This window comes from Oryzias melastigma, linkage group LG23 (assembly GCF_002922805.2).
Source record: "Oryzias melastigma strain HK-1 linkage group LG23, ASM292280v2, whole genome shotgun sequence".
Classification (NCBI taxonomy): domain Eukaryota; kingdom Metazoa; phylum Chordata; class Actinopteri; order Beloniformes; family Adrianichthyidae; genus Oryzias; species Oryzias melastigma.
Genome location: NC_050534.1, coordinates 16,680,152 through 16,689,932, shown reverse-complemented (window position 1 = coordinate 16,689,932; position 9,781 = coordinate 16,680,152). Strand labels below are relative to the sequence as shown.

Sequence of the window (9,781 nt, the reverse complement as noted above, 5' to 3'; positions counted from 1 at the left end):
TGTTTTTTTTTTTTTTTTTGTTGCATACACCTGTCTTGTTGTCATCTTCAGTCTAAAGGTTTACTTTACGGAGAGCATATTTAAGTAAAGGCGGGTTTGATCATGCAGAAAATTCTAATATTAGGTAGACCACTGACCGGTAAGCCCTTGGGAATGATTTCAGAATGTGGTCAAGTTAAGGCTTATTTGCAGCGATTAACTAAATGGGGGGGGAAAAAAAAACATAAAAGGGTTTCAGCTATTTCAAAATCGAAAAACTTTTCATTTATAGTCTTCACATGAGCTGCAGACTCAGCAGGGAAGCCCAGGCATCGCTCTTTTTCTCTGGACACATTTGCCAATTCTTCCAGGTGAATACCAAGAGGCGCGAGGTGCATTTATTAGCACTGACTCGGCAAGTCTCAGTCTGCTAGATGGTGACTTCAATTTTTTTGCACCTCCTGGCCTGCAGTTCCATTTGAGCTCACTCAGGGTAGACCATTGACTGTATATGAGATTTGGCCTTAGTGATCCCCCCCTTTGTAATCCAAATAGCAAGCAGCTCCAAGACGGTAAAATCCCAAAGACTTCTACAGAGAAATAAACGGCTATTACTCAGACATTGGATTTGTTAGAATAACCATTCTTGCTCTGCTTTCTTTTTTTAAAATGTTCTTGCTAATCTGAATTTTTTTTCATGATATCGTTTTTCTGCAGTGATTTTTTTCAAATCAATGCTTTACTGACATCTGGTTCCAACATCCATATCCCAAATAAATGACAACTGAATTGACCTTACTACATTGGAGTCAGAATTAAGCAATTTTCTAAGGGTGTCGAAAGTCCAGTTCCCATCTACTGTACAGTCAATAAATAAAGCAAAGGAGGGACTTGATCTGCCTCCTTAAGGAAAAGAATACAAAACAATAGTAGGTGTTTAGGTTCTACCTGCTTTGCTAAACAAGCCCACCCACACTAATAGGAGATTCACATGTAATGGAAAAGCGAATGAAAGCGAGGAAAATGCCAGCGAGGTGAGACAAAACTGCCAATAAAAATACGGTTTTAGTTTGTTCAGGGTGTCTTGGATCTGCCTTCATGCTTTTTCTTGTTTTGGTTATCATCATAAAACCTCACAAGGACAGTGGAGTTTAAAATTGCTGTCAAACTACTAAATTGAATTGATTTGATTCACAGATTTAGTTTGTAATTACAATCATTAGTAGAATTTGTACACTTCTTTTTCTAAAATCAATTTAGTTTAGTAGGGATACATTTTTTTCACATTCATTGTGTATGTTTTTTGTAAACAATTTTTTTTTTGCGCAAAATAGAGAGATGGCGAGCACTGCAAACAGCTCCAACCTACGTCTGGTGGCTCATCTGACTCGCGTCTTGTGGGTTGCAACTCACAAGACTTGAGTCGCGACTCATAAGATTTGAGTCGTGCCCCACGAGACGTGAATTCCAGCTCAAGAGATTCAAGTCGTGCCCCACGAGACATGAGTCACGACCCAAGACGCATGACTTGCACCCCATGAGACTTGAGTCACGAACCACAGGACTTAAGTTGCATCCCACGAAATTTGAGTCGCGCCCATCAAAACTTGAGTTGCGCCCAACGAGATTTGAGTCAGGACTCGTAAGACTTGAGTTTACTCTTAAAACTTGAGTTACAACCCTTGAGACTTGAGTCACTCCCCAAGAGACTTGAGTCGCAACTCTTGAAATTTGCGTTGAAAACTCTCGAGACTTGATGGAACTCTTGAGACTTGAGTTGCAAACTCTTGAAACGTGATGCAACTCTTGAAACTTGAGTTGCAAACTCTTGAAACTTGAGTTGCAAACCCTTGGGACTTGAGTCGCGACTTGTAAGACTTGAGTCGCAACTCTTAAAACCTGAGTTGCAACCCTTGAGACTTGAGATTTGGGTCGCGCCCCACAAGATTTGAGTCGCGCCCCACGAGAATTTGGTTGCACCCCACAAGATTTGACTCGCAACTCAGGAAACTTGAGCCGTGCTCAATGAGACTAGTGTCGTATTTCACAAGACCTGAGTGCACACGTCGAGACTTGGTGGTGACCAACCGGAAGTAGATTGGAACTGTTTACAGCTCCAGCCCTTGCTGCTAAAATAACAAGGCCAGAAAAAGTTGAATCCATCTAATCTTTAATCTGTTCCCAAAGTAAACTGACTACATTTTTAGTTTTCTTGATAGTTTTGTGGTTTTATACATTTTATTTGTCTGGAATTGTAAGAAAAAAATGGTGCTCATACTCAGATCTTTTGTGTCTGTGTTGACCGTCTAAAATCTGGTCTGTGAAATATTTGTTCACCTCAACACTGGAGGAATCTCACGTCTGTTGTTTGCTTTGACGTCATGATGCTTCTTGTTGGTGTTTTTAGAAGATTACACAGGGATTTTCTAAACAATACAAGGAAATAAAGAACCCAAGTGATGTTCGAGCCTGAAAACCGTTTTCAAAATTGTATTCTTTTAGAAAGTCTGCAGGAAGCCCACTTGGCGGATGAAATAACAGAAAAGAGAAAAGCTGTAGATGAATTGTGTGTTTTGTTGCTGCCCACTCTTGCTTTTGTTTGTGTATAGCTGTGTGTACTTTTTTTTTTTTTTTTTGCACATTTAAGTGCAAATTTTGAAGGTGGCAGGCCATCCAAAAATTTGCACACTGCCTTCTGTTGTAGCTTTAACAAAAAATGATGAAATAGTCTCAATCTTGCCACACTATCAGGAACCTTTCCAAGAAAGAGTATTTTCAGAATTTGTTTGAGTCCACTGAACGTAAATGAATCAAAGAAATATTTGTGTATATTCATTTTCCTGAGTATAATTTTTGCATAAAGATCTGCTTTTTTTTTAACAAAAGAAGCAACAGTGAGAAGATTCATGTTTCTGCATTGTGACACACTCTCATCATCAAACTCAAAACCTTGTTTTAAGCCGTAATATTTTATTGCTAATCCAACGTTTCAGTATTTGCTTTGCACTCCTTCAGCAAACTGCTCCCCTGAGCCCCTTGAAGCATCTGAATCTAAATGCATTATGTCTCACTGCTGCCGCCGCCTCCTGCATTCGCCACGGTCAGCCCATCCATTTATTTCCATAATGTTCTGGCTTTGTGAATCAGCACGTTTGTACTTGTTTCGCCAAATCTGCTGGAGCTGCGGGGGTTACGAACCACTCTGGCTTTGCCTTTTGACTTCATAAACTGCTCTCCGCACTGTTGTGACACACTGCCACTCAGAAACATTCAGCTGTTACTGATGCGCACTTAATGTACATGTTTGTCGGTGTGTTTTGGTGCCGCTGGGTTCCAGATGTTTACATTTGCATAGTCGCTAATTGATTATTGGAGTCTTCAGGCAAAAATCCGCTTTAAAGCTAATAGTATTTTATCAAGTGACAATTTCCAGACAGATTGATTTGAGTTTTCAAACTTCATTTATTTTGGTTGAGATAATAGTGGCTGTTGTGACAAAAAATGTGTTCAGATAACATGTTCATGGGAGGAGCTAGCATTTTTGAAGACACGGATGATGTTGAGATCAGGTTTTGTAGAGATCTACAAAAACCTTGGTATCACGTCTCCATCTCTGGGTTCATGAGATCATTCAGAGAATCAACCAATACTGTGAGTTTCACCAGCGGTACTTTCAGTTTTGTGATCCAGTTTGTAGACTTGCTGTCCAAGGAGGGAAAAAAATGAAAATATGGAGAAAATTAATAATTTTAAAATTATATATCTTATTCGTCTCAATAGAAATAATAAAAATATCTTAAAGGTTAGGAGGAAAACAACCATATTCTCCTTAATCTTGGTTTTGGACTGATTACATCATCATCGGACAAAGATGAGCTCCTGATTGGTTGACGCAAAGTGCATTTTTTAAGTCTGGAAACATCATTCCGTGTAGTAAAATTTGCACCACGCTTACTGGAACAAACTACGTGTCGCGCAACGCTGATGCTCAAAACGCACCGCATTACTTACAATAGCATCTGAGCATTGATTGAACTTTCCAACTGGATCCCTATCTGAAAACCCTGACAAATCTCTGCTTCATCCTGCCTCCAAAGTACGTTAAATGGCCTATGTCATACAAAACCAAACTTTTTGAGTTTTTAAGTGTATTATTAATGGTAATTCCTCTCGAAAAACAACCCAGGAGTCATTTTTTTAAGTCCATTCACACGTCGCAGAGCATTCCTTTGAAACCCAATCCTCACAAGTGGCCGCTGGGCTAACATAACTCCCGGAGAATGTGGGTGTTTAACTGGCAGAAGTTCGGATGTCATCTATGACTGTAGAAAAACAATTACTTAAACAGAGGGTTTAATGTCATTGCCAAATAGCCGTCTAAAATGTGGTTTGCAAGATATTGGTTCACATCAGGATTGGAGAAGTCTCACAATTGCTGCTTGCTTTGACATCTAGATATTTCTAGTGTTTTTTTTTTTTTTTTTTAGATTAAACAATATTTTTTGTCATTTCTCACCTCATATAATTCTTTGAACCTATAAAGGGCAGACAAAAGTAACTTTTTTTCCAAGAATAATTGTTTCCTGTCTTACGGAGGGAAGACTTTCATTCAGCTCAGTCAGTTGGCCACCAGTAATTAATAATTTATTGTTTAGGATGTTTCCAAAGTTAGTGCTTCTGGCAGCTGAGAATATAGCAGTTAGGTGTCTTCTCTTCAGCTCCGAGAATCCTTTCAGTCACACAATCCTACTAACGTTCCACACTCTCATGTTCTTTTCTATTCCTGTTTTTTCTGCCTTCTTTTTGAATTTTACATTTTTAAGTCTCCCTTCATTTGACAGCTTCACGTCTGCCAATCTCTGGCTGTTCGAACATTGTTTTGCTGTGTTTATTTTGTGTTGCAGTGATGAATTTTGTTGTTTAATTCTCAGTAATTTTCTTGTACCTGTTTTGTCATTTAACAAAAAACCCCAAACCCTACTGGAAAAACTGCATCTCCGATTAAAGATTTTAGTGTTCTGTCATTTTTATAAGAGAAAGGAAACAAAATGATGTATTTGACGTTGAAAGGTTGATTTTGCAAGAATGAGATCACAGTTAGATTTTCTAACATGAGGAGAATTGTAACAAGTAGTGTTCAAGTTGACTGAGAGGAATCACTCCCACATGTCCTACATTAAAAGCTGCTGTTTGCTTGTTTTTGTTGATTTTGAAAGTTTTAATGAGGCTATTTTATATTTATAGGAACTCTCCTTTGATCTGTTTGAAAAAGCCCAAATCAAATGTAATCAGGGAACCAGAGGCATCAGGAGCATGTGTGAAGTGGCACCAATCTAAACCAAAAACCAAAACAATCAGATACTTTTCATCATTAATGTTGCTAAAAATAATAATAATAAAGCAAGAGCTGCAGAACTCCTGTATGTGAATGTATGATACATGTTTTGCTTATTTTAAAGGGTCATAAATATATATATACTTGAAAAGTCAATCAGTTACACAGTCTTGTTCCAGAGCCTAAATTACCCAGAGAACGTTGTACTTTTTAAACGTTTGCAATCTGCGTTTTAAAACACAAATATATTTATTTCCCACAAAAGAAAAAAACAGTACAAATGTTGAGTAGAATTTTGGCCATTGAGAAAAATGTCGGATGAAAATAGTACTGTTCTTTCTCAGTATTTTCTCAGATCTTTATGGTAAATTTAAAATATTTTTTTTATTTGTTCAAAATTTAAAGTTATTAATAAAAAAAAAACTAAAACAAATTAGTGATTGTTTTATCTTAATAATAAAATCCAGATGTTTTTTTCTGCTCCCACTACTCCTTTTATTCTAAAATTTAAAATTAGTTATGTATCAACAACTTAAAAGGACAATTAATTTTAGATACTAAATATGAACAAGTAGTAACAGAAGACTTTTTAGACCCACTCGAATAATGTTTTTGTCACATTTTTCTGATAATGGAGGACATATATACAGAAAATTAAGCTTAAAATCTGATTTCTGATTATTTCTTTATTTAAATTTTAGTGAATCAGGAGTAAGGGAAAACACAAAAGAATGCTCCTCTCCATTCTGATGCATCCACTTGTAGACAAATAGATCCATGTTTGTCTTCATTTTGAATATGGCTCCAAACTGTATGGATGGATAACTATGATTTTGCTCGCCATATTTGTTGCACCGATGATGTTTGAGGGGCTGTAAACGGAGAACTCTCAGCAGCAATTTTGGTTAAAACCGGCATAATCGTGATTAAACTGGTAAAGGTTTTACAAATGGTCATAAGATGAATGGAGTGGGTCTTTAAGGGTTAATCCTTAAGGAAAAATGTGTAAACTAACTTTTTCTTTTATATCTGACATTAGGTAATTTTTTAAAATGATTGATCTCCTTTGATGTTGATTGTGTGTCTTCCCCTGCTCTGTTGTGGTTTATTGAGCAGGACATTTTTTATCCAAACAAATTACTATCCTCCCTTTGTTGCATCTCACTTCTCTGTACTTGTTGAATCTTAATAAAAAGATGGATGTCGTTGTTCGCTAATTCTAAAATAGAAAAAAAAAAAAAATTAAAATAATGTCCCTGATGGAGCTGAAGCAGGCGGATCAATCTGTCCCAATAGTCAGGTGGATGTGTTTTATGCTTATCTCTTCTTCATGGTTCTGATTGCCTGCAGTACCTATCCGTGTGGAAATGAAGATAATTTGTTTTCTGAGCAAAAATGCCGGCGCTCGCTCCCGACAGACGCAGCTCACTTTGTGCTTAATAAAAGCTGCGGATGTAAAGTGCTGTCAAAGGAGATGTTGTGTATCATTTGTCTTAAGTGTACACACTCGCCTGCCTTAGTTGTGAGAAGCATATCTGCCTTCCAAACCGCTGCACAAAATCTACTCTGCATGCAGCAACATTCCCAACTACCTGACAGAACCAAAACAAAACGCTGCTGCAGAAGTGGGAGGGGCTAAAAGTGTGTTTGAGCAGTTGAACAGATGAGGGGTTTAGTGCATGTGCAGCAGAGCTGTTGTGATGGAAAGAAGATCATTCATTCATTAATAATGCCTGCGACAGTTTGATTGACAGCAATTTAAAAGGAGAAACACTTGGAAATGAAAAAAAATATATATATTTCTTTTTATATTTGTTCTCTTTTATAAGAAAAAATGCCACACATAATTGGTAAAAATAAAAAAAATAAAAACAAGATTTTCATCGGAGGGTGACTTTAAAGGTTATTTGGTTTTAGTTTTTTTCGGTTCTCACAAATTTATGAGTATTAATAATATAATAGCTATCTAAATTATCTTACATATTGATTTTTTGAGATGAGTTCTTATATTTATTTTTTTCAAATATCCATTAGACCATTACAACCTTGTTCCTTTTGCTCGTCCTGCATTGCCGTCCTAACAGAAGCAGTTTCGGATGATACCACGTCCATTCAAGCAGCCTTTTTGTTTCCAGTTTCATGAAAACTTCAGTTTATGAAGATATCTTTCACCGTTTAAACTGTGTTTCTGTCTGAAAAGATGAACTGCATCCACTGCAGTTAGTATGAATATTTCTTTGGAACCAGAAACCTCTTTGATGTCTTTCACACCCAAAAAAGTCAAGGAAAAAAAATAAAATCTACTTCTTCATTCATCCTAGATGATACATTTTAACTCTGGCTTTGTCTTTTTGGTTCATCAAAGGCTGAAACTTTCTAAAAATAGGAAGTTTGCATTTTCTTAGGAACTATGGCAAATTACAACACTATTTTTTTTTTTTAATTAAAAGAAATGTTTTAAACTAGATTTTTTTCTTTTTGTTCAAATCTATTGCAAATAAATGGCAAAAAAAGTTAAATATGTATTTTAAAAACATGTATATAATTTTAAATTAAAAAAACACTATCACAGAAAGACTCAATCGGAGTTTGGTCGACGTTTACGTCTGAATCCCTCATAGTTATAGAATTTACAACACGACTAGAAACAACAGTGAAAACAGTCAACTATATCGATTGATGGTGGAAAAGAAAAACTTTTAAAATCCTGTAGAATTACAGTTACAAAGACTTCAACAAAAAAGTAGACACGCTTCTCGGAAAGGTTAGTTAGCAAATGTTCAGGTTTATTCTTCCATAACGTTTTTTTTGTTTGTTTTATTAAGGCTGAATGAAATGTTTTGAATACTTTCAATGTATTGCAGTTTGTCTGAGTTCTTGGTAAAGCCTTGAACAAATAGATATTACTGCAGAAAGGATCGGCTTTTTATAAAAACAGGCTGTTTAATACAAAAGACTGGGGTCAAAAAGAACGCTGCGACCTAGATACAGGCTTTTTCTAATTTGCACAATGAAAACACATTTATGTTTTGATTTGACATCTTTTACTTGACTAAAACTAGAATTTATACTATAATATTTATATTTCTTAAATAAGTTGATTCTATATATATTTCTTTGTTTTTTTGACCGACTTGAAAGAGCGACAGCCGGATTTTCTTTGTGTTTCCGAGGTTATCCGTCTGATGAGGTGAGTGCTGAGCAAGCGTCTAACACCCCCCACCCCCCCAACCTCTGGGAGATGAATAATCACAGGCTATAAGCTGCTCATTTGTGAACTAATTGTGCCGTCGCTGCTCAAAGCTGAGCCTGGGAGAGCAAGTCATCAGCTCTCTTTCAGCAATTAGGCACAGATGTCGCCAAAGCATCGGAGAACGCTCTCCTCAGGTAATAGAACCTGACGCCTTTGGCATGAGAGGAAATGGAGCCCCCTCTTTCAGGCAGATTGAGATCAAGAAATCCTGTCAATTATTATCAAATTTGTGGCGTCTTTATTTCAGTTTTCCATCTCTTACCAGCATAAAATGTCCTTTCTTTTGGTGTGTACAGCTAAGAGATAAAGAGCTCTATATTATCAAGTTTGCTCCGCATTGCTCAAAGACCCCACTTTCAGAGCTCTTGAATTATTTAAGATGTATAAGAGCATCTGCTTATAAAAACTGGATGTCCTCCTTGTTGAGGCAAAAACACTACTTCCAGCTTTCCCTGTTGATACGAAGGTCATCTCAGCGGACCGTTGCAGCCTTTTGCTTGGTTTTGAAATCCTACCGTCTGTTCAGATTGTTATAATACTGTGAGAAATATGTTTGCTGCAATATTCCTGTGGCTTTAATTGAAATTGCGCTCTTCACGGCTAAAGCTTTTTATACATTTACTGAAGATAATCTGCAAATAATTGCAAAAGCGGACTTGCTAAATACAATTTCCATTTCAATAACACACCATTTGCTGATCTAAAATCAAGTCACAGCCATAAATTACTCGCTTATGGCTTTTAAGAGACGAGCTTTGAGTTTTTCTTGGTTGCATCTTTTTTGAACTTAGAAAAAAAAAATGTGATGAGAAACTTTTGATCTATACTTGTGAAATTCCTGGGTTCAGTTTTGACATATAATAGAAGTTATATTTAGAAATCTAAAAACAAAAAAAAAAAAAACACTTGAATAATAATATGCTATAGTTTGGCTGAGAACTCAAACAGTAGTTTTTAAAATTTGCTTAAAGCCTTTATGAACTTATTGGAAACCTGTAGAGAAAAAGCCCCCCCCTCCCCAAGTCTATTTTGGACATTGCCCTTTTTCAAGTCAAATTTAAATGTGTAGATGAGTAATAAATAAAGAATATGAGCATATTTATAACATGATTTTTAGTTTTCTTTTGTAATTTTTCTTTCATTGGTTGCTCTAAACCAGGGTTCTCAAACTCAGTTTACCTTGGCGTCTTGCTGAGGCTGGGCCGTATAAGGTT

The 9,781-nt window shown here is 36.4% G+C and overlaps 1 protein-coding gene across 12 annotated transcripts in view; it reads left to right on the top strand.

Moving 5' to 3' along the window:
* Positions 1-9,781, top strand: part of magi2a (membrane associated guanylate kinase, WW and PDZ domain containing 2a) — a 332,668-nt gene that overhangs the window by 96,961 nt on the left and 225,926 nt on the right. Inside the window, exons 1-2 of one of the 12 annotated variants that reach the window (XM_024291367.2) lie at positions 7,936-8,078; positions 8,456-8,504. The exons of the other annotated variants lie outside the window; for them this stretch is intronic. The gene's annotated coding sequence lies outside the window, so the exon portion shown is untranslated. Of the gene's footprint in view, positions 1-7,935; positions 8,079-8,455; positions 8,505-9,781 lie in introns of those variants that run through there. 12 annotated transcript variants of the gene reach the window in all.